This window comes from Poecilia mexicana, unplaced genomic scaffold, assembly GCF_051168715.1.
Source record: "Poecilia mexicana isolate PSO_F unplaced genomic scaffold, ASM5116871v1 scaffold_21, whole genome shotgun sequence".
Taxonomy (NCBI): Eukaryota; Metazoa; Chordata; class Actinopteri; order Cyprinodontiformes; family Poeciliidae; genus Poecilia; species Poecilia mexicana.
Window position 1 is genome coordinate 23,980,749 of NW_028263390.1, and position 24,233 is coordinate 24,004,981.

At 41.0% G+C, this 24,233-nt stretch overlaps 2 long non-coding RNA genes across 2 annotated transcripts in view; one reads left to right on the top strand and one right to left on the bottom strand.

Moving 5' to 3' along the window:
* Positions 1–22,419, bottom strand: part of LOC148153173 (uncharacterized) — a 40,202-nt gene extending 17,783 nt beyond the window's left edge. Inside the window, exon 1 of the long non-coding RNA XR_015761760.1 lies at positions 22,358–22,419. This is a non-coding gene — a long non-coding RNA (uncharacterized LOC148153173). The remainder of the gene's footprint in view (positions 1–22,357) is intronic.
* LOC148153174 (uncharacterized) lies at positions 917–6,292 on the top strand. The gene is made up of 2 exons (XR_015761790.1): positions 917–3,107; positions 3,158–6,292. It is a non-coding gene; the product is annotated as an uncharacterized LOC148153174 (long non-coding RNA).
* Positions 22,420–24,233: the final 1,814 nt, after the last annotated feature.

Below are 24,233 nucleotides of genomic sequence, written 5' to 3' on the forward strand. Positions count from 1 at the left end.
GATAGGTCCAGAGAGAAGAGGAGGAGGCGCTGATTGATGAAGCAGGTGAGGCTAAAGAGCCTTCCAGATTGAACTTTTGCCAAGGCTTCATATGCTGTTTTGTCCCTCCATTTTCAGTTTCTTTTGCTTTTTGTTTTTCTTTCTAAACAAATCATTATGTTTGTCATATGTCTGTGTATGATGTGCATTCCATGGATTGAGTTTTGTGGAAAACAATGGATTTATTGCAGTCCCACTAAATTCATGTGTTACTTTTATTAAGTTCTTTAAAACAGTATTTGTATTTGACTGTAATGAGTTTGTCTGCTACTGTACCACCAACCTCTTTCTGCAGTAAGGAGCAGAGGCAGTAACATTCATCCAATCAACACAAAGCTTTCAGAGAGTGAAACAATTACACCACTCTGGGAGTGACCCATGATAAATACATATTAATTAATGTTTTTGAACGTACTGGTTTTCCGCCATCATCACCCCCACCCCCAAAACCCACACCTACAATACCCCTTCTGCCTTACCCCAAATTGACATTTGACCATGCTAAAAGTAGATCCATAAAAATCCTGTTAGCTTCTTTTCAGCTCTAATCCCTGAAACCAAGTAAGTAGCTCATAAAAATTCAAAGAGGAAACATCATTGCCCTATAAGAGATGAACCATTAAGAGGATTACTGCTTATAAAAACATCATCTGGAGATAGCCTTTAGTTCATAGATTCTTCATTTTAAAAAAATCCCAGCAACTACACATTCCACAGATAATTAAATGACGGATGTTTTCTAGATTGAGAAAAGGTCAACAAGAGCTTAGTATTGATGTGGCCTGTTGGGGCTCTGGCTCAAATGAATATGGTTTGGTGCTTTGGTTGGGTTCCAAACAAGCAAACAGTCAGGTGAGCCATGTTTGCATGCCTTTTGTCGAGAAAAGTCGAGCTCATCCCACTTCCCCATGCTGGAGATTTTAGTTTAATAATAACAATAAATAAAGTTATCTTTAAAACTGATTACACAGGTGACATCAAGACCCAACAGTAGAGTCAGACGGTAATAAAATTAATCTGGTTGTGTGTGTTGTTATTGTGTCCTGCTTTAATTCTACTTTTTTCTATTTAATCATAAAAAAATCATAGTCTGACAGAAGGAGAGTTATGAAACAGGAAAAGCAGGTTTCCTGGAAAAAGAGGAAGTTTCCAGCCTGCAATGATTAAAATAGTTCAGACTGCTCATTTTGGGCATTAAAGGTTTAAAGAATAAAATCTAAACATTTTGAGTAATTGGATAAAACCCAGAGTAAAATACTTGAATTAATAATGATAACTTATAATTAAGCTAATAATTAATATTGGTTGATGTTGGTTTGATTATAAGAATATTTAACACTTACTCTTACACTTATGGAAGTACTTAAAGGTGAAACAAGTAACTGTAACATGGTGTCAAATGATTAGAATAATGAATTATTATTGGTTTCTTTTCAGAAATGTCTGTAAGAACTCACATTATGATTATAAGAGTAACTAATAAGTAATGGTTATTATAATATTATAAGTGAATGCTAAATCAGAGAAACTAAAAGGGTATGAATGTGATTTTGACATTGAACTGGAAATGGTGTAAAATGTGTAACTGTAACTAAAGGTCACTGATGTTGTGTTAGAGGTAGATGGTAGGTGAAGGGTCAGGTGGAAAGAGGAACTGATGGGAGAGCGGAGGTGTCCAACGCCTTATTGCTAAACTTCAACTTACCTAAGAGAAGGTTAGACACAAGAGGACTGTTGAGCAACTCGGGGACATTAGAACAGACATCAGGTCATGTCCAAAGATGGTGATGAATATGAGATTATCGGTCCAAGCAGTCAGCCAATGAGACAAAGCTAGCCAATGCAAATGCACCAAAAGGGTGGGTATATCCTATATAAGGTGAGTGCAAAGAGGAGTCTTTGGTTGGATCCTTCAGGCAGCTTCGAGCCAAGATCGAGATGGACAAAGAACTCTGCAGCTGAAGAAGAGCCGGGGCCACAGAACCGAAGACTGTTCTGCACATGGGGACCAACCCGTTAGCCCCGCAACATGTGGCTTCAAATTGCACTTTTCTCAGCTGGGTTCGAGACCCCAAAGACAAAGACCAAGGCAAAGATGAAGATAAAGACAAAGGCAAAGAACAAAGGCAAAGAGGAAGAACTGGTGTGTTCCTTCCATGAGATCAGCCCTTCTACATCTCGAGAGACCAGAAAGATCGTGAGACGAGGAGAAAGGAGCTACAGAGCTGCAAGACAAGAAGGAGAGGGCCGCTACGAGCATGAGGAAGTCACCCTGAGGCCCGAGACCTGCCGCTCTGACTCAGTACTCTTCCTGTACTGGGAGCCTCCTGCTGCTGCAACACCTTTTTCATCATCAGGCCAGTTCTGGGGTTCAAAATGCCAAACTCCGTCCGTCTCTCTCAAAGTTTTTCTTTTTTAGTTCACAGTGTCAGCATTAGGGAAAGATAGGCTAGATTATTGATTTTACTTATTTGATTATTTCTGCTACTGATTTAAGCTGTACTGACCCTTGCAAAATTGCCTTACTAATAAAATAATTAGCATTAAGAAAATCTAAAAGATGTTGTGGACATTCAGTTAATGAGTCACCTTAAAGTTCTTTGATGGTTGTAAAATAGCTATGAAGTTTGATTCTGGGAGGAGAAGGTGGAAAATGTTTTATAGGTTGCTTTTAGCCAAAACTAAAACAACACCCTTGGGACTCGCCCGAGTCACTAAAACCAACCTGGTTCAATAACAAGTGCAAGTTGTAATAAGAGAAAGAGCGACCGTTAACAGGTGTGCTCTGTGAAACTAGCTGATTCCGGGCTACTCTATCTGGCTAATTCACAGGGTGAAAAAGGGTGGGACATCTGGATGAAGGTCGTCAGAAACCAGGCTAGTCTTTCTCGCACCCAGCTTAAACAGAGTTTACTTCAGTTCTGGGTAGGGTAAATCTCGGCAGATTTAGGAAACTCAATTCACCCGTTAGACGGAGAGCTGGGAGCAACATCTCCCTCCTCTCAGAAGAGGAAGTAGAGAGAGAGAAGGGGGGGGGGGTGCTGTGCAACAACAAGGTGGCGCCCAACGTGGGGCCACGCCCCTTGAGAAGAGGTGGGGCACCGCCCCTTGAGAAGAGGTGGGGCACCGCCCCTTGAGAAGAGGTGGGCCCATTTCAATTGAGTAGGAAGGACCTACGTTAACCAAGTCAGTAAAAACAGAGAGGCGAGTATCTGAATAGCTCACTTGGAGGCTAGCTCTTAAGGAATAGAGTTAGTGGTGACTGATCCGGCTGTCAGTCACAACCCTCGCAGTAACTGTATGGCATGCAGGTGAGGGAGAGCTTCTGCTGAGGATAGACGCGAGTGTCCAGACGAGAAGCCAGTAGCCAATAGCCTAAACCCATCCCTGCTCGAAGGCTAAAGAGAGGCTTTGGGGGAAAGGCGACTCGAACACAAAGACAAGCAGGAGAGAAGATGAAGATTGATCCCTGTCTAGATCCCTGTTCCAGTCAGCCCCAGTGAGAGTGATTCTGTATGGAGAGGGATTTGAGACATGGACTCGAGTGAATCAAAGGAAGGTTGTCTTTGCTGGAATCGAGAAGTGGGACAGTTCTCCCAGAGGAAGGGAGGTCCCAGAAGAGTACGGGGACGAGGTCGTGCGGAGCGTGCATGGGGCCCTAGGACATGCAGGCGTGCGATCCACCCGTAAGGAGCTGGAAGAGCATGAACTTTGGATCCCACTGAAACAAGTCCAACGCGTGCTGAGGGACTGTGAAGTGTGTGGAAAATACAACGCAGGTCGCCGAGGGCAGCGGATGGAAGGGTTGTTCATCAAAGAGCACATTACCCAGGGCTTCAGTCTGCATGGATGTAGCAGACCCCATGGATAACAGAAAAGAGAGGTCAGGAGTACCTCTTGGTGCTGATGGACATGATGTAACAGTGACAGCTGTAGAAGAGTAGGTCTTCCCCTGCAGAGAAACTCCGTTCACGTCACGGAAAGCAGGAGGGCGGAGGCGCTTCTCCTTTTGGCCCAGAGAGGGAAAGGGGAAGTTGCGGTTTGCAGTGTCATTGAAAACAGGGCAGAAAGTTTGGATTAAAGCTCAAGATCACCCTGCAACAATGGTGATCAAGCTCAAATTCAATGGAAAGAATTTTGTGAAGCAAGTACTGCACTGCAAAACAGTACTATTAATGAGGAAAGGGGTCCACAAGGTCAGTGCTCAAGCCAGTTCTTAGCTAAAGCGAACCAGAACATTGCAAGAATCAAGCAACATGCCATCATGTGTTAGATTTTCCACTATTACAGGATGATTGCCATTCAAAGAACAACTTCAAGGCTTTGACTGGGAGGGCCCTGAAGAAATTGGATTATGCTAAAGAAGAACTCCTGTCACAAACGGATGGATTAAAATGGAAAAGGGACTGAAGTCATGAGAAAGGAGTGACATCATAGAGAACCACCAAGATCAATCCTGCAACAAAGCATTAAACACCTGGAAGGGGAAGGGTCAACAGTTTCCTCCCAGGACCTGAACAACTTCTGATGCCTCCGACAACTCCAGTACCCCTTGATGACCTCCAGCGACGGAAAAGGATTACGATTGTGGATAAAGCGTCATGCTGCTTATGCTTTTTGCTTTGTTCTGCTGAACTTCCAGATTTTTTTTTTTTTGTGAAGTTTCTGCCTCAGCCCGTCAGCTCATCAACCTGTCCCTAAGGATATTCCACATCCTGAAGAACCGACAGTTCATCCAGCTGAGGATCAGAGCGACCTGGGTTCTCTTCGACACTCGTCACTTCCGGGGAGGCATCAAAACTCCAAGGAGGGGGTGTCAAAGAGCAGTGGAGTTTTGAGAATCTGCATCTTCACATCACAAGCTGCTGTGGCCTTGGTGAGGACTGAGGATCTGCATCTTCACATCCCAGAGGACCATCTTCTCTTTCCAGGGGATGACGACGCAGACCTGAAGGAGGGTGTTGGGTTCCCAGCATGTGAAAGGTCCGACCTCGAGGAGGGGGTGTCGAGAAAAGTCGAGCTCATCCCACTTCCCCATGCTGGAGATTTTAGTTTAATAATAACAATAAATAAAGTTATCTTTAAAACTGATTACACAGGTGACATCAAGACCCAACAGTAGAGTCAGACGGTAATAAAATTAATCTGGTTGTGTGTGTTGTTATTGTGTCCTGCTTTAATTCTACTTTTTTCTATTTAATCATAAAAAAATCATAGTCTGACAGAAGGAGAGTTATGAAACAGGAAAAGCAGGTTTCCTGGAAAAAGAGGAAGTTTCCAGCCTGCAATGATTAAAATAGTTCAGACTGCTCATTTTGGGCATTAAAGGTTTAAAGAATAAAATCTAAACATTTTGAGTAATTGGATAAAACCCAGAGTAAAATACTTGAATTAATAATGATAACTTATAATTAAGCTAATAATTAATATTGGTTGATGTTGGTTTGATTATAAGAATATTTAACACTTACTCTTACACTTATGGAAGTACTTAAAGGTGAAACAAGTAACTGTAACATGGTGTCAAATGATTAGAATAATGAATTATTATTGGTTTCTTTTCAGAAATGTCTGTAAGAACTCACATTATGATTATAAGAGTAACTAATAAGTAATGGTTATTATAATATTATAAGTGAATGCTAAATCAGAGAAACTAAAAGGGTATGAATGTGATTTTGACATTGAACTGGAAATGGTGTAAAATGTGTAACTGTAACTAAAGGTCACTGATGTTGTGTTAGAGGTAGATGGTAGGTGAAGGGTCAGGTGGAAAGAGGAACTGATGGGAGAGCGGAGGTGTCCAACGCCTTATTGCTAAACTTCAACTTACCTAAGAGAAGGTTAGACACAAGAGGACTGTTGAGCAACTCGGGGACATTAGAACAGACATCAGGTCATGTCCAAAGATGGTGATGAATATGAGATTATCGGTCCAAGCAGTCAGCCAATGAGACAAAGCTAGCCAATGCAAATGCACCAAAAGGGTGGGTATATCCTATATAAGGTGAGTGCAAAGAGGAGTCTTTGGTTGGATCCTTCAGGCAGCTTCGAGCCAAGATCGAGATGGACAAAGAACTCTGCAGCTGAAGAAGAGCCGGGGCCACAGAACCGAAGACTGTTCTGCACATGGGGACCAACCCGTTAGCCCCGCAACATGTGGCTTCAAATTGCACTTTTCTCAGCTGGGTTCGAGACCCCAAAGACAAAGACCAAGGCAAAGATGAAGATAAAGACAAAGGCAAAGAACAAAGGCAAAGAGGAAGAACTGGTGTGTTCCTTCCATGAGATCAGCCCTTCTACATCTCGAGAGACCAGAAAGATCGTGAGACGAGGAGAAAGGAGCTACAGAGCTGCAAGACAAGAAGGAGAGGGCCGCTACGAGCATGAGGAAGTCACCCTGAGGCCCGAGACCTGCCGCTCTGACTCAGTACTCTTCCTGTACTGGGAGCCTCCTGCTGCTGCAACACCTTTTTCATCATCAGGCCAGTTCTGGGGTTCAAAATGCCAAACTCCGTCCGTCTCTCTCAAAGTTTTTCTTTTTTAGTTCACAGTGTCAGCATTAGGGAAAGATAGGCTAGATTATTGATTTTACTTATTTGATTATTTCTGCTACTGATTTAAGCTGTACTGACCCTTGCAAAATTGCCTTACTAATAAAATAATTAGCATTAAGAAAATCTAAAAGATGTTGTGGACATTCAGTTAATGAGTCACCTTAAAGTTCTTTGATGGTTGTAAAATAGCTATGAAGTTTGATTCTGGGAGGAGAAGGTGGAAAATGTTTTATAGGTTGCTTTTAGCCAAAACTAAAACAACACCCTTGGGACTCGCCCGAGTCACTAAAACCAACCTGGTTCAATAACAAGTGCAAGTTGTAATAAGAGAAAGAGCGACCGTTAACAGGTGTGCTCTGTGAAACTAGCTGATTCCGGGCTACTCTATCTGGCTAATTCACAGGGTGAAAAAGGGTGGGACATCTGGATGAAGGTCGTCAGAAACCAGGCTAGTCTTTCTCGCACCCAGCTTAAACAGAGTTTACTTCAGTTCTGGGTAGGGTAAATCTCGGCAGATTTAGGAAACTCAATTCACCCGTTAGACGGAGAGCTGGGAGCAACATCTCCCTCCTCTCAGAAGAGGAAGTAGAGAGAGAGAAGGGGGGGGGGGTGCTGTGCAACAACAAGGTGGCGACTCCGGTGGGACCCATCAAGAGTATGATCCCCTGGGGCTCAGTTTGCATGGATGTTGCAGGCCCCATGGGAATAACAGGAAGAAAGGGTGAGAAGTACCTTTTGGTACTAGTGGATTCAATGTCGGGATTTGTGACCGTGAAAGCAGCCAGGAAAGCGAATGGCAGCAGTGTTGTCAGCATGCTGGAACAAGTGTGCAGTGCCCTAGGAATCCCGAAAGAGCTGCGGACGGATAATGGGACACATTTCCGTAATACACAGGTTGACCAATGGTGTCAAAAGTATGGGGTGATGAGGGTGTATTCGCCACCCTATACACCCCAGGCCAATGGAGTAGTGGAACGCACCATTGGGTTAGTAAAGGGCTGGATAGCTAAGAATGCTAACGACAAGAGCTGGAGCACCATGGCGGTCGAAATAGGGCGGGCCCTAAACGACCGAAGCAGAGCAGAAAGACCCGCCCCCTCGATGGAGCTCAACCAACGGCCGTTCACCACGAAGGAAGTGGGGCGGGGCTCCAGCAAAGAAAAGGAGGAACCAACGCCCAAGATGCCATTCAGAGTGGGACAACGAGTGTGGGTCAAAGCAAGAGAGCAACCTGTGAGAGCAGCAGTAAAACCTAAATTTGAGACAAGAGACACTGTTAAGCAGGTACTGGATAGGAACACAGTACTGCTGGAGAAGAAAGGGATCCAAGGAGTTGAACAGCTCAAACCAGTTCCTGACTAAAGAGAAACAGAAGCCGGTGAAATGGCCAGTGAATCATGTTTTGTTCCACCCTATCTCGGACTGGCCACCGTGAAAGGGGTGGTGGTAATCAGGAGAACAACTTCAGGGATTTGGGCAGGACGAGCCCTGAAGAAATTGGATTGGGCCAAAAATGGAGTCCTGTCGGAAGATCCTGAAATGCTGATGTGGAGCAAAGCGAAGAACCGCTGCCCTGTGTGTTTATCAATTAGCCAACTCCCCATCACTTGGGAGGGACCAGGTCGCGACAAGCCTAGGCGACAAGAAGCGATAGCCAGTAGACTGCAACACCTTCCCGTCTCCCCGGTCTCTGTCATGAATGTCCAGATATGTGGAAACTGTCGAATGGGTTACCTGCCTCGGCTGGTATTAGTGAGTCAGTGGGGATGGCGGGAGGAGGAACCAAGAAGGTGTACCTGTCTATGGGACGGAGAAGAATTGAGCAGCTGTTCTATCTGCAATGAGCAGATCCAGGGAGGAGAGGTGACTCTGTCGGGGGAAGCTGACGGCTGGCAAGTGAGGAGGTTTTACAGCTCGCTGCGGTACTTCCAAACATACGGAGGGGTCCAGTGTACTTATGGAAGCCCCATACCATCGGTTCAATGGTTCACAGGACCTTCTGCTCCGCCCAACACCCCAGAGGACTCCTCAGCGAGGGAACAATGGATCTGGCGGAAGGAAGAGGGACCACACGATTACCTGTGGGACTCTGTCCATTCTGCCTGGCCTTATGATCCCGCACGAACACAGCTGCAGTTCCCACCAGTGAGTACAACGCACTCCCCTGTGGTCTTCCGGGTACATCGGCCTCAAACCAACCGCCCCATGGCTGAGGAGCTGAGCTTACTCCCCGATGAGACAAAAGTACAAGCTGTTAATGGGGGCTGGACGGGCCCCTGGGAGCTGACCACCTGGGCTCACTTAATTCTGGAGGTTATTAATGACTGCACTATCCCAGTGACGGATCTACCAGACGTACCAAGGGAGAGGGGAGTACGCACGTCAGACCTGTATTACTACACCACAGAGATAGATGGGTGGGGCAGCAATGCAGCAAGACCCAAAGAAAAGTCAGCCCTGTACACAGTAACAGCGGAGCTCAATTTCCGCGACGGAATACTCCAAGTCCCAGGAGGCGTGGCCCACAGAGTGTTCTTTCTCGCCTCTTGTCCCAGTAAATCCACAGACTTTATTACTTTATTTAATTTTATCTGGAATTATTTTTGATAGAGTAATGTAAAAAAAATACTGTGTAATTATGAATTAAAGGGGAAAATGATACATGGGCTCCTAACTGTTAACAAAAACAGAGTGGAATAAATTGTACTCCCTAAATCAATACTTTGTTTTCATAGAATCCACACATTTATAATTTAATGTCAGCATAAATGCAGCTGTTCAGAGGTCTGCTAGATAACATCAGTGAATAAGCAATATCACAAGAAATACACTGTAATATATAATACCCCATACCAATACACTAAAATTAAGGTAGGACATTGCAATCAATATTATTAATTAGATTTTACAATGTTTGGAATTGAGGTTAAGGTAATCAATTTAGATATTTTACAATTAGTAATTTTATTTAAATATATTCAGATACAAAATATAAATTAATTATAATTTATCGAAGAAATTAAGTTGAATAAAAATATAATCATTTTAGGGCTGTTGTAAACGAATATTTTAGTAATCGAGTAATCTATCGATTATTCTTACGATTAATCGAGTAATCGGATAAAAAAAATTCTAAAATGAAATATTGGTAAATCTGGCATAATACTGGTGTTACTATCAGATATCAATATCAGTCCAATTTTTCATATTTGAGCATCCCTAACAGTTGCTTTTTTGTAGTTTAGAAAACTAACCTGTAACAATAATAGCTCACTTTCTAAGTTAACCAGAAGAAAAGTTATAGAAAAATCTGAAATTATATTGAATTTAATAACAAAGAGGCAGGCTCACAAAAATGCTTATAAAAAATGTCTACAATCCAGCTTTTAGTTTATGTATTCATCTTCAGTGAGTTTAATAGATTAATTAAACTCACCTTGCCACCTAACCTTTCACGCTTTGGGTTTGAAAATACGGGAAATGCCGCCTGGAGTGGGAGGAGAGGGCGAATGAACGAACGTAAGATGGGGTGGAGGGGAGGAAATAGACCAACGGACTGACGAACCGTTAGACCGGGGGACGAACACGGGGGTAAGCAATACGGGATATTTACGACACCTTCACTGGTCACACTCAGAAACTCATCTACCAGCCATGTACGATGCGCTCCGCCACCCGTTTCTTCAGACCGGGATATGAAATTTATTGTGCGGTTCGTCGGTAAAGCTACATTTACACGGTAAGCATCAGCTACTCAGCCGCCCGCCCTGTTCAGTCTATCCGCTCACCTCAGCGCTCTTCCCGCCGTTCGCTTTCAACCAGCAGCCCCGGAGGAGAAATGCTGCCGTACTCCAGGCATTCCCCCAGTCATTTTAAGGATGCTTATTGGTTCCCCAAAAACGATAAAAAGTCGGGCATTATCATCAATCAATAAAATCCCCAAGGGCCAATCTTGAAGATTGGACTTTATGCCGCTGAGACTTAGCTTTTGTCAACAACTCAGAGGCGGAAGTGAGAGCTCCGCGCAACGCAAATGAAGTCCCGGCCGGAACACGGTGCGCTAACTAATAAAACATAAATTAACGAAGCTTCGAGGCAGGTAAATTTTCCTCGAGGAATTTTAGTAATCGAGGTACTCGAATCATTCGAGGAATCGTTTCAGCCCTAAATCATTTACATAAATTAATCATACAAAAATAATTTAATCCAATGTTATAGGACTAATGTACACTAATCAGTCAAATGATTAGTTTATTAATTGCAGATATGCAGGGTCATCAGGGTACACAAAGACAGGTCACAGGTCCATCACAGGGCAACACGTACAAACCACCATGCTCACACACTACAATGAGAATTTAAGAGAAATATGTTGCTTTTGGACTGAGGGAAGAAGCTGGAGGACCTGGTGCAAGGCAACAATACTACAAACTGTAGTTCTGTTTACTCACGATGATTATTGAGTTCATGAGACAGGTCAAAAACACAAAACTAAAGGCAGAAAAAGTAAATTCATAAAAAATACTGACTACACACACAAAACAACTGACAAAGCACATAAATGACACAGAAGGGTAAATTTTCATATCTGAGGTTGTTTGAGTTTGGTTTAGGGTTTTGTCATTTTTGTATTCCTTTGTTTTTTCTACTCGTTCTGCCTCATTTCTACTTTTACTTCAGTTTTTTTAGTCTAGTTTATTTCTTGTCTAATTATTCATTGTTTCTCTATATTAGGTTAACCTAGCATAATCTTTTATGTTAGATTAATTTCCTCGTCCCCTGTGCCACGTTTCCCTCCCTCTCAAAGTCTTTGGTTCGGTTGTAAAAATATAATACAATATTCCTTTATTATCAATACAAATCTGAAAGTTGTCTTGCATCACAGCACTGTTTACAAGCAAGCATACATACACAGACAGAATCAAAAGTGTACATTATAAGATGTTCAGGTGATAGGATTGGTCCATGTTCATTGTTTAGTTTCAGATTGATTGAAAAGCCAAACTGTTTGAATTTTTTAACTTGACTTTCTAAAAGGCAGAAGTCAAACTAACTGCACTGATTTAAGTGAAGCACATCTTTAGTTTTCATGTTTCAGAAGGTGCATTACAATGAGCAAAGTTATTCTTTAAATCTATCAACCGCAGTAGGCTGGATTTAAGAGGTCTTCCGTTGTCACCATATAATGTGGAATGTGTTCATAGGAGTGTCATAGACACATTTACCTGATAATGTGCCCATGTCCCCTGGTGGTCAGACCAACCTTCTATTTACAGGACAGTCATTCTAAAGGTCATTGGGTCGACCTGCTGCTCCACATCCTGGAAGCTTACCCTGCTCTGTCTACATACCGCTCATTGGCTTCAGTAACGTATCAAAGTTGAAGCGAACTGTGATGTTCATCTCTGGAGGTGACTGAGCCTTTGTGTCAGTGAGCAAAGTGATAATTTATTTCTGCAGCCTTTTTAGCACATACAACAACACCAGGCTGGAAATACTATGTCCGTCTTTGGGTCCAGCGCACCTAGACAATTACCAAGGTAAGCCATGCATATCAGTCATGTACTGGCTGGAAATAAAACCTGACCATCACTTTTCACATAATGCTTCCATATAACCTTGTTCGGGAAAATTTGACACTGTGGCAGTTATTTATTACACATCACCTCCAACTCAATATAGACTAGTGTCACCTTTCATTTATAAAAATCTTCAGTCTTTTTCATTTCATGAGAGAACGGTGAGCGAGGGGTAGTGCTGTGTATCGGCATGCATTCGTAATCAAAGTACAAAAAAGAAAACACTGTTTTCAATCTACTTTGTGTTTCCTTTTCCTCACACCTCCTGTGGTAACAGAACTTCCACTGCTTGATGGTTTATCAAGATGCTTTAGAGCGGGGTGTATTTGTTGCTGCCTGTTGACCAGGACTCCTTTGAAAAAGAGGTTTTTAATCTCAATGGTTTTTTTTTTTATCATGGTAAAAACAAAGGTTAGATACAAATTAATTAATTAACTAATTAATAAAGACCTCATCGTACAGTAGCCTGTGTGCTAATGGGCTAAGTATGTTTTGTTAGTTTCAGATTGCTTAAAACCTTCCATCATCCAGTTACTGAGGTGTCATTTGTGGTTGAGATGATAGAACTGTAACCCCATCTTATCTTTTTCCCTTCTCTGTTATCTCAGGAAACCTTATCAGTAAAAGTTATAGATACACAATGTGTAAACAAATTTTCCTTCAGATGAAACCTCAGATAGGATCAAATAGATGAAGGGAATTCAAACAGATCACAATATAACGGGTAGATATCCTGGAGGGAAGCAGTGTTTCCAGTCTCCTCCTTCCTCTCCACTGCAATGTGGCTCTCCCTGGACAGAACTGGGCCGCTTCTCACAACTCCAAGCAGAAGGCATCCCCTGGTTGAAAGACCCTGGAGCAGTCAATGAGTGTCTTACTACAGCCTAATGAGGATTAATATCTTATCCTGAGGAACCATGAGGCAAAAATATCACGTCCCATGGGATATGGACTAATAATGAGAAGCACAGAGACTTGGACTTCAAGGATCACACAGAGGGATATTAAAGGTTTGTGAATCGTGAAGGGGAAGGAAGAGTGTGAAGAGGCTTCTGTTGCAGTGGCTGAACCACCAGGGAAGCAAACATTGTACTTATTTGTAACAATTCAATAAAAACACCTCAGCTAAGTTTTTTTTTTTCAATGAACCAAATGTCTAGCAAGTGAAAATGTTTCATATTAAAACATTTCACTTATATTTCTCATCTAATTTCACTGTTTTCTTATGTGCATGAGAAATCAACTTCTTCATTCACCCATGTCTCCTTAGTTCTGTAAGTTTCTACACTTTGGGCATTAAAGTAATCATGAGTTCAGTCATTTGTTTGGTCACTTACTGGAACTGGAATTCTAAAAAAAAAGAATATAATAGTTAAACTAAGACATATTTGTATCTAAATATCTTTATATCAAAGAACTGCTAAATATAAAATATGAGGGAATTGCAAAATTATTTAATGCAACGTATAGAACAATTCCTAAATCAAAATCCAAGGTAAAAGAAAATGAAAATAATAATACATGTTTAAAATGATCAAGGTGAAAAAAAAAAACATTGATCATAATGACTTCATGCCAGAACTTGTTTCCCCTCTCATAATTTGGTTGTTGCTCTGTGAAGCCTGCTGAGAGTGGAGCTGTAAGCAGAGGTTGGGAGCTTTTGGATCTCTTCCCTCCAGCTGGCCAAGGCCAAACAGATGGCTCTAGAGGAGTCAGTCTGTTTGCAACACAATATCTCACAATCACACGGCATGAGGAACTGGCCATGACAAAGCCTGAAGATAAATAAACTAAGCACAACCAGTGGAAGGACATCGCCTGGGGTACATATGTGTTATTTGGCCGGGCTGCCGGCTGTCTTGCTCTCATGCTCATTTGCACAGTTGACTGACTCCAGAGGACACCAGGACAGATGCACTGGTCAGCCAAAACTCTGACCCTTGGCCTCCCTGCACCCCAGCAGGCTCTGACTCACTGCCCTCCACAGACAGCGTCTCTATCTATACATGCTCTCCAGGCAGTGATCCAAGCGATGTAGTGCTGCGGTCTGCAGTGCAGCGAAGCCCTGCAAACATACTGTAACTGGAGGTGTAAACAAAGAAAAGGCCAGACAGTGCGGCTCCACTCTGCTTTTATTTATTTATTTATTTGTTGAACTATTTTCTTTTCTGGGTATTCAGGTTATCTTGATCTACTAAAAGAAAAAATTTAGCTCCCACCCCTTTCACACTTTTGCTTTGTAGTATAAAATTACCCCTGCTTGCCATCTCTTGTAGCCACTCTTATATTTATCCCTTGCTTGTTTCCCTGAAGCACTTGGAAATGTATTGTTTCATAAAAAAACTCCCTAACTTGGACTTCCGGTGTCATGGCGATTAGTATGGCAGCATAGAAAAGAGGTCCTGCATCGCTAGATATAAAAGCCCCCCTAATTCAAAGTATCAACGCGCTAAAAGTTTATTTTTTCTTAACAAGAATGAGTGGGGATAAAAATAGGAGGGTTCGAGTTCAGCCTCGGAGCTCAGAAATATGACACGACAGCAAAGCTTGCGGAACACACCCGGTCGTGGAAGGAGAGAAGATGGCGGATGAGGCCTTGCCTGCTACAATTAGCTCACTGAGAACGGTGGTGGGTGAAGTAATGGCGGAGGGCATGCGGGACCTCAAATCAGAAATGAAGAAGGAGTTAGCGCAAGTGAGAATGAGCTTAAAGGAGGAAATTAAAGTCCTATTGAGCGAACTGACAACCAAAATAAATCAACAGGTTAGTGCTGCTATCAACAAGACCGAGGAGATGGGTGAGCGCCTTGGAGAAATGGAAAAGAGCATGGCAGAGAAAGAGAGGTGGGACATTGGAGTGAGAGATGCTATCGGCCAGCTGCTAAATGACCAGAAATTACTCCGGGAAAAGATCACGGATTTGGAGGGACGCTCACGCCGAAACAATTTACGGGTCTATGGCATCCCTGAAAATGCGGAAGGCACCTCAATGCAGAGGTACGTGGAAAATATGCTTAAAACTGAACTCGGTAACGGTTTGGACTTAGGCAGTGATAAGAATCTGGGGATAGAAGGAGCCCACAGAGCGTTGGGTGCGCGGCCTCCACCTGGTGCCCCACCTCGATCCACGGTGGTACGCTTCCTGAAATACAACGTTAAAGAGCAAATCCTCAGCGCGGCGTGGAAGAAGCCTATCTATATACAAGAAAAACGCAAATTCTTCGACCACGACTATGCTGAAACCATACAGCTGAAGAGAGTATGCCCCGGTTAAGAAAGTGCTCAAAGAGAATGCTATCCGGTTCCAAATCCCGCTAGCCAAAATGCGTGTGCACTTTGACTCAGGCATGATTATCTACAACAGTGCGGAGGAGGCCGCGCTGGACCTGAAAAGATGTGGATTCGCTGTGGGACCGGTGTCTGCAAACAGATCCAAAGCCATCACAGCGGAGACAATCAACAATCTTCTGCCAATGGATATAGTGGGATTGCGACTCGCGGTGAGCGCACCTGGCCTGCGAGAGAGCGCACGGGAAAAGCTAAAGGCGTTTCAGCGGCCAGGCAGAGAGGACGTAGCTATGGATGAATAATCCTCCTCAACTCCACCGAAGACACATTTGAGCACTTCACAGCGAGAGCTTTTGGTCAGCTGGCTGGTACCATTCGGGGCTTCAAGGGGTGACCGTTTCTGCACATGAGTATGGTGAGGACTGTGACTCCCCTTCATAACAGGAGTGATGAAGATTCGATGCAGGTGACTCTTAAATTAACCTTTTCAGTTTCCTTTCTTCAAGTAGGCAACTAAGCAGGGGCCCCACTAGTGGCAGTCCTCCCTACATTAAGAGGAATAAAGGACCCTCTTGTTTGGAAGACCTGTTCATTGTTATGGTAAGTTTTGTTATGTATTTCTGTTTTTTGTGTGTTCTGAGGGTCAGGAGTGTTGTTAATGCAGGTAGGAAAAAACATGTTTGTGTTTAACTGATATGCAGTACTATAATATACAGACTTTGAATGTGAATGGTATAAAAAATCCAATCAAAAGAAGCAAGATAATTTCAAAGCTTAAGCGAGAACAGGTTGGCATTGGGTTCTTGCAGGAAACACATTTGTCAAATGAAGAACATGAGAAAATAAAAAAAAAATGGGATATAGAAAAACTTATGCTTCACACAGATCTGGGAAAAAAAGAGGGGTAGCCATTCTTATACCAAACAGTATCAGGTTTGATTTTATTGCAGAACATAAAGATAAAGAAGGTAGATATGTGTTGTTAAAGGGGAAGCTGGAACAGGAAGAGGTCACCCTATGTAATATCTATGCCCCCCCTGGTAGTAGTATTGACTTCTTTAAGGAGGTATTTAGTCTTGTGGCTACAGAAGCAAGCGGCACTTGTATATGTGCAGGTGATTTTAATTTACTCCTAAACCCAAAAATGGATACGACTAACAGGGAACGAGGAAGGACTCGCGTAGAAAAGCAATTCAAGAAAATAATGCAAGAATCGGGACTTACAGATATATGGAGATCTCTCCATAAATATGACCGTGAATGACAAGTTAATGGCAGAAATATCAGCCGAGGAAGTTGACCGAGGGATATCCAATCATATGACCAACAAATCACCGGCTGTGATGGGTTCCCTCCGGAGTGGTATAAGGCCATGAGGGAATCTGTTCTCCCATTATTGAAGGCCTCCTTTAACTACACCTTGGGAGGGGGCGCTCTACCACCATCATGGCGAGAGGCGTTTATATCGGTCATACCAAAGGTGGGGAAAGATAAAACGGATCCTAAAGGGTATAGACCAATTAGTGTATTAAATATAGACTACAAATTATATGCTGCAATATTAGCTAAGAGATTAAGTACCTTGATGCCTTTTCTGATAGATGAGGACCAGACAGGTTTCATTGGTAATAGACAAACACATGATAGTATAAGAAGGGCTGTTCATGTTACTGATCATATAACTAAAGAAAAATCAAGTGCAGTCCTTCTCAGCTTAGATGCCGAGAAGGCATATGATACTGTAGGGTGGGAGTTTTTGTTTCAAGTAATGAAGAGATTTGGGTTCTATGATAGATTTATTCAATGTATAAAAAATGTGTATTCCTCTCCAAAAGCAAGAATTAAAATCAATGGAGGTCTCTCGAATCAAATAACTCTACAACGAGGATGTAGGCAGGGATGTCCTTTAAGCCCACTACTCTTCTTTAATCTTTTTATCGAACCACTGGCTCAGGTTATTAGAGAGGAGGCTGGGTTGGAGGGGGTGACAATAGGGAATGTGGAAAACAAAATATGTCTGTATGCGGATGATGTTTTAGTAGTAATTAAAAATCCTGAATCTGGTATTCCATTGCTTATGAACATCTTGGAAACATATGGCAGACTCTCAGGTTATAAACTCAATATACAAAAAACCCAAAATCTGACCCTTAATTTTGTTCCGTCAAAACAGCTAGTAAATAGTTTTCAATTTAATTGGCGCCAATTACAAATAGAATATTTGGGCATTATACTAACAAAAAACTTGGCTCAATTATATGAGGTTAATTACAAACGAATAAATAAGAAAATATATGAGGACCTGGACAGGTGGAGCCTGCTCCCCCTTGACCTTGGCAGGAGAATCCAAACAATAAAAATAAATGTTCTTCCAAGACTATTGTATGTATTTACAGCACTTCCAGTAGAGGTTCCAACAAAACAATTTAGGGAGTGGGATAAGCATTTTTCAAGGTTTATCTGGAGCAACAAAAGGCCAAGAGTAAGATACTCGACCCTTCAGCTGCCGGGGGGTCGGGGGGGTATGGGTCTGCCTTGCCTAGTGGATTATTACCTGTCTGCCCAGATTAGACCTCTGGTGTGCTGGTGTAATCCAGCCTATGATGCTAAATGGAAGGACATAGAGCTTTCCTTGATGGACGTCCCTATACAGTCTGTTCTGGGGTGTCTGGATGGTCTGCCCCAGGTATACCAATTACAAAATCTGTGTCTGAATCTCTCTTTGAAAAAGTGGGCAGAGGTAGTTAAAAAGTTCAACCTCCTTAAACAGATAGGAATTTTGAGTTGGCCTGCGTACCACCCAGCAGCGGTGGACCACAAATATAGAAGATGGGCTAAACAGGGAATCACTGCATTCTGTAATATAATTAAAAACGGGGAGTTAGTAAGGTTTGAGGATTTGTGCCGGATTTATGACGTGGGCAGACAAGACTTCTACCGTTATCTACAGGTTCGAAGTTTCTTCAGGAAAGAAATCAAAACTTATGACTCTGATGCAGAACCAGGAATAGTACCAATAATTATGGATTCATATGCTGGTAAAAATACAAGAGGCACTATTGGCAAACTTTATAGAATTTTAGCATCTATGAATAAGAAATCAACTGACTATGTCAGACAACGATGGGAAAAGGAAGCAAATGTAATAATTTTACCTGAGGTCTGGCTACGGATCTGGAGGAATAACCTGTCCACCACAAATTCATTAACATGGCGCGACTTCGGCTGGAAGAATTTAATCAGATTTTTTATTACGCCAAAGCAGAAATTGAAGCTGGGTGGTTCTCAGTCATCTTGCTGGAGGAGGTGTGGCGAGGGTTCAGCGGACTGCTTTCATATTTTTTGGGACTGTCCACAATTGAAAAATTTTTGGAAGGATGTTAATCGAGCAATTTATGAAATCCTGGGTATAACTTTAGTTCTTTCATTTTCTGCTGTGTACCTTGGAATACTCCCTGAAGGACTAAGGACACATACATGTTGAAGATATTCCTGATTGCAAGCAAGAAGGCAATTACTAAATGTTGGCTCCAACCTAGACCCCCTAATCTGGAACTTCTTGTGAATATCATAAATCAGTGATTCTTGAGAATAGGGACAAAACAGGTCCTATGGATAAAGCATGAAATTTGAATAAAATATACACAAAATATATTTTTTTCAAATATCTAACTAAACTAACCTGGGTCATGTGAGCAGAACAATGTATATTTTTCTTTTTTTTGCTGAATATTTTTTTATTTTAAACATTGTAGTAGGTGGATGATGCCTGTAAAAGCCCTTGTCCAGGAGCAGAACTCAATACATTCTTATAGTTTAAAACAATTAAAAAAATACTAAAATTATATATTATGACAATTAAGTATAAGTAGTCATATAAATAATTATAAAAGTATCGATAAATTGAATTAAAAATAATTTTTAGATATTTTCCAACTCCGTTGAAATTTGTCCTTAGTTTTTGTCAACACCGTCAGAAATTAAAAGAATGTAAAAAAATCAGGCATTATCGGGGGGCACCAGAACTTCTGAGGACCCCATGACGTCGTCTTTTCTCTTCCTTTGCTAGGAGGGCTAGTTAGCTCCGGTTAGCTGAAGTTATTCTTTAGTTTTTTCTTCTGTTTTATTCCTAAGTTGTTTGTCACAACCATGATGTGTCAACTCCATAACTGACAATTTACAAAACTTTGATGAAATTTTGCGAAATAAAAGCTTAATTTTGGTAAACTGTAAAGATTTAATGGACCTGATGAGCTACAATATGGCCTCCTTCAGAATAACATCATATAAATTGAGGTAGTTTGGCATTTCGTCAACTCCGTCAGATGTCAACTCCGTCAGAGTTTTTCTGACTCTTTCAGTGAAATTGTTATCAAATCTCACTTAATTGTGCAACTAATTCATTTTAATGTATTTTACATGAATTGCATTACTTCACATGTACCAAGTTTTTCATTTTACTCACTAGTTTGTCACCACCTTCAGTTCTGTGTCAACTCCGTCATGCACTGTCAACTCCATCAGATGGACTTTTTCTTGTTTTTTGTTTTAAATAATATTTATTTTATTTCTTGAGAAGCATTTGCCTGTAAATTGAGTAAAAATATCACTAATGGGGTATTTTAAAAATCATTTTAGATTTATTTTTGTCAGATGGTGATGACAAAGTTTTGGGTCAGGTCGATTAAAAATGTAATTTTTTTAAAGAAATTCGCAACTGGGAGCCTGTACCTTAGCATCTTCATATTTTCTAAACATTATTTGTCATATTTGCATACATAAGGTTGAGAAATAATTTAAAAAAAATATGGGAAAATTAAAACCCATTTTGTCCCTATTCTCAAGAATCACTGAAATCTGATATACAATATGGAAATATTGACATTTAAAATACGGCTACAGAAGGAGAAAGGAGAGAGACTCTGGGAAAAATGGGATTATTTTATAAACAAAAGTGTGTAACAGTTGATGTTTGTGACTCTACATCACTCGGTCAGTCACATGGAAGTTTGTGTATGTATTTATTTTGTGTAATTTTATGTGGTGAAATGTCTGCATTGTAATGATGGCCAGTTTGTCTGGCTGCTACCTGACCCTCCTGTTCTGAGTGTATGTGTTGATTGTATGTGATGTTTGGAAAAGAATAAAAATAAAGTATAAAAAAAAAAAAAAAAAAAAAAAAAAAAACTCCCTAACTTCCTAGACTGTAGTCCTCTGGAATGATATCTTCACATAGCAAAATTTTAATTCTAGTTGAGCTTTAGGAAATGTGATGCAGCTTTCAGGGAATATTCTACGCATATAGAAATGGGTGACAAAGTTTACCATTATGCTTGCATATAAACAAGTACACTCTATGAAATAATCCTGTAAATTTAGAGTCAAATACTGGCAGCTATAGACGCCAGAAGTTTACTGTAAATGCACAGTAGCTGTACCGTAATTAATCCTGACAGTAGATTACTGTCAGTGCAAGTACGGTATAGATACTGTGAAAGAACGGTAAACTTCTGGCGTCTATAGCTGCCAGTATTTTACTGTTCTTTCAAAAGAATGGTAATCTATCGTTTTTCTGAAAGAACGATAAAAATACTGGTAGCTAGACGCCAGTTGTTGTTTTTTAACCGTTCTTTCAGAAAAATGGTAAAAAAAAATTAAAAAAAGCTGGCATCTGTAGATACCAGTGTTACTGGAAATGTACCTTTTCAATCCTGTAATTACCTTTTAAAGTGGTTTACTGTAAGTAAATACAGTAACAACGCCAACAGGGTTTATTAGAAATAAGAGTGAGCTGCTATTCCTGAGGCTGCAGCTCGCGCCTCTAACAAACCGTTACACTCAACTGAATAGCTTCACTCTCCCGCCCACATGACAAAGTTATGTCTTTGTCATGCCTATCACATGAGTGGGAGTCAGCGGTGTCAGACAGGGGAAGCCCATAACACTCTACACATAACTATGATCACAATGCAACTTATAACAAATACACATAACCATATGGACCCCAGCAGAACTAAAATACAGAATCGTTAAAATACTACGGTGGTCGACAGGTGCAAACGCGAAGCAAACACGAGAAAAACAAATACAATGAAGAAAAGATGCAAACAAAAAAGAGATGCAAAAAAATATATAAAAATAAGTGTTCCAGACCACTAGAGCTTTGTGTCTGAGTTCAAGTTCTGCATCCTTTCAAGCTTATTCTTTCATGGGCTTGAGAAACGACCCGGTCTACGGAAGAGGGGTCCTGCGAAGGCAGAGAGCCTTGCAGAGAGAAGCTGTAGCCTTCAGCTAGCTGCCTAGCCTCCATCTCGGCGTTATGTTGCTTAGCAGCCGTGACACAACATGATTTATACAATGTTTGTAGGCGAGAATGTAGATGTATAGATCTCACATTCTCACATTTCTGCTCGGTTCATCAGTGCATCACATAATCGCAATATTACTCTGACGTTTTCGGAGATGTCTGCTCCCGTTGCATTAACACCCAGCTCCCCTCGCCTGCTGCCAGCTGGTCCAGGTTTAGTATACCACAGGAGAACACCCGACTCATTTGGGCTTTCCCAAATGACAGTTAGTTAAACACAGATATTAAGTCAGGTAACACCGAGTTGTAATATTTTGGTTCACTAAAACATTTAATTAAATATTTCATAATCCGTTTGACTGATTAAAGTTAAGCCTAAAAAACATAATAGTAAGATTAAACTGTATTGTCTTACCTGAGATCTGGAGAGTATTTGAAAAGGGAGACTTTGCTTACATTCCTTGTGTAAATGTGCTATACGTGTTTGAACATTTTAGAATAAGACTAACATATTTTTTTAATATGCAACCGCCTTTATTACAAAAGGTGAAGAGTAATAGAGAAATCAGGAGAAAAAAGAACCATACTTCGAGTCCGTTTTTGTCCCTCGCCGCTCTGTGATTCACGTCACAGCTAAGCAACATAACGCACGGTAGAGGCTAAGCAGCTAGCTGAAAGCTACAGCTTCTCTCTTCCGGTCGTCGAGGACCCAAGGATGCAAACCTGACTTCGGACACAGCTGTTCTTTGTTCGACTCCCCCTGTGGTCTGGATCACTTCTGTTTTCAGTATTTTTTGTTTCCGTCTCTTTTTTGTTGCATGTGTTTTTCTCGTGTTTGCTGGGTGTTTATACCTGTCGGCCACCGTAAAATACAGTGGTAAAAGTAAATATACCTTCAAATACTGGCGTCTGTAGGTTCCAGTATTTTTACTGTAAATTTAGTTTTACTACTGCATTCACTTTATGAATAAACTGCTGCAAAGAAAACTGTAATGCTACTTTTTAAAGGACAGTCTTAATACCTGACCCAGTGTAGGCTTCTTAGAAGTGCTACAATTGGTGCGGTTCTAAAATGCATAATCTGCATAATCAGAACTTCACATAACACAAAAGAGGACATGATAAGTAACCTTCAGAACAGAATTTTTATTTAAAGGCATCACTATGCCTCAAACCACATATATTTCCAGTATATTCAAACATTCAAAATGAATAACACAAAACCATTCCTCAGAGAACTGGTAAAGAAAATAGGCCTTCAAAGTCAATATATAGTTTCACTAACACTGGAATAAAAATGTAAGACTTTCAGTTTACAGCGACATAAACTGGGTTTAACTCATTAATTTCTACAATCTTAAGAACATAAAAACACAGTTCTTAAACAAATATCCATGCTTTGTGTATCACTAAACAAATCAAAGAAAAATGACTTCCAAAATCTAAAATTCAACATGGCTGAAATAATGTGGAATTCTAGAATCAACAGCGTTTTAAAATGTGAACTATTAATGGTTTTCAAGAGTCCAAGTGGCACTTACTTTATTAGATGCAGATGAAGGCACCGTCCAACATGGAAAAAGAAAAGACAATATAATTTAGATCCTAAATGATATGGAAGCAGAAAGATTTCAAAGAAAAGAAAAACAACTAACCTGAATGAGATGCCACTCAAAGTCCATCAAGTTTTTGATGAGGGTCGAAACCTGAACATTCACTGTCTGCTTTTTCTTTTAAATGATCTTTCCTGTCTTTTTGGATAAACACAATCAAAAATGGGAAAATTCCTGAGAATATAAATAGTGTGGCATTCTGAAGACAGCTAGTACAATATATAAATAAAGCTGTTTTTAATTATGTAAAGAGAAAACATCACCACCTTTGTCAAATGTTAATCATAATTTGCTTTAAAACTTTAAAACCATATTGTATTTTGCTCATTGTAAAAAAAAATATAGGAATGGTTTTATTGTTGAATGAACTCCAAAGTCTTGACTGCCTCATGTTGATATTGGATGTTGAAGGTGTAGAAGATGGACAACACTGTCCTGTCTGGAATGTTGGCTGGACCCTCTCAAAGAATATGGCCTTCAATGCTGACCATGCAGAAAACTGCTTGCCACAGGGACTGTGATAAACCAAGTCTGTAATTGGAAGAACAGAAAACAAATCCTCTTATTGATACAGTATGCATTTAAATGATCATCATAACAAAGAATGTCCACTCTGCCAGGTAAAATAAAAGCAAGGATTTTAAACTCCTCAATTGTCGTACAAGTCATATCAATGTTGAAAACTGCAGGCTGGATTAATGTACAGAAGTTGTAGAGAAATTCATGGTACTTTGCGCTAAAGATGAAGTATGCTTTGAAAGTTCATCAAAAGCTACATTGGATGATCCTGTGATCACTGATGGTGAAGTGTCTTTGGTGCTGCTCTTGTTTTCACCAACATGCAAGAGGA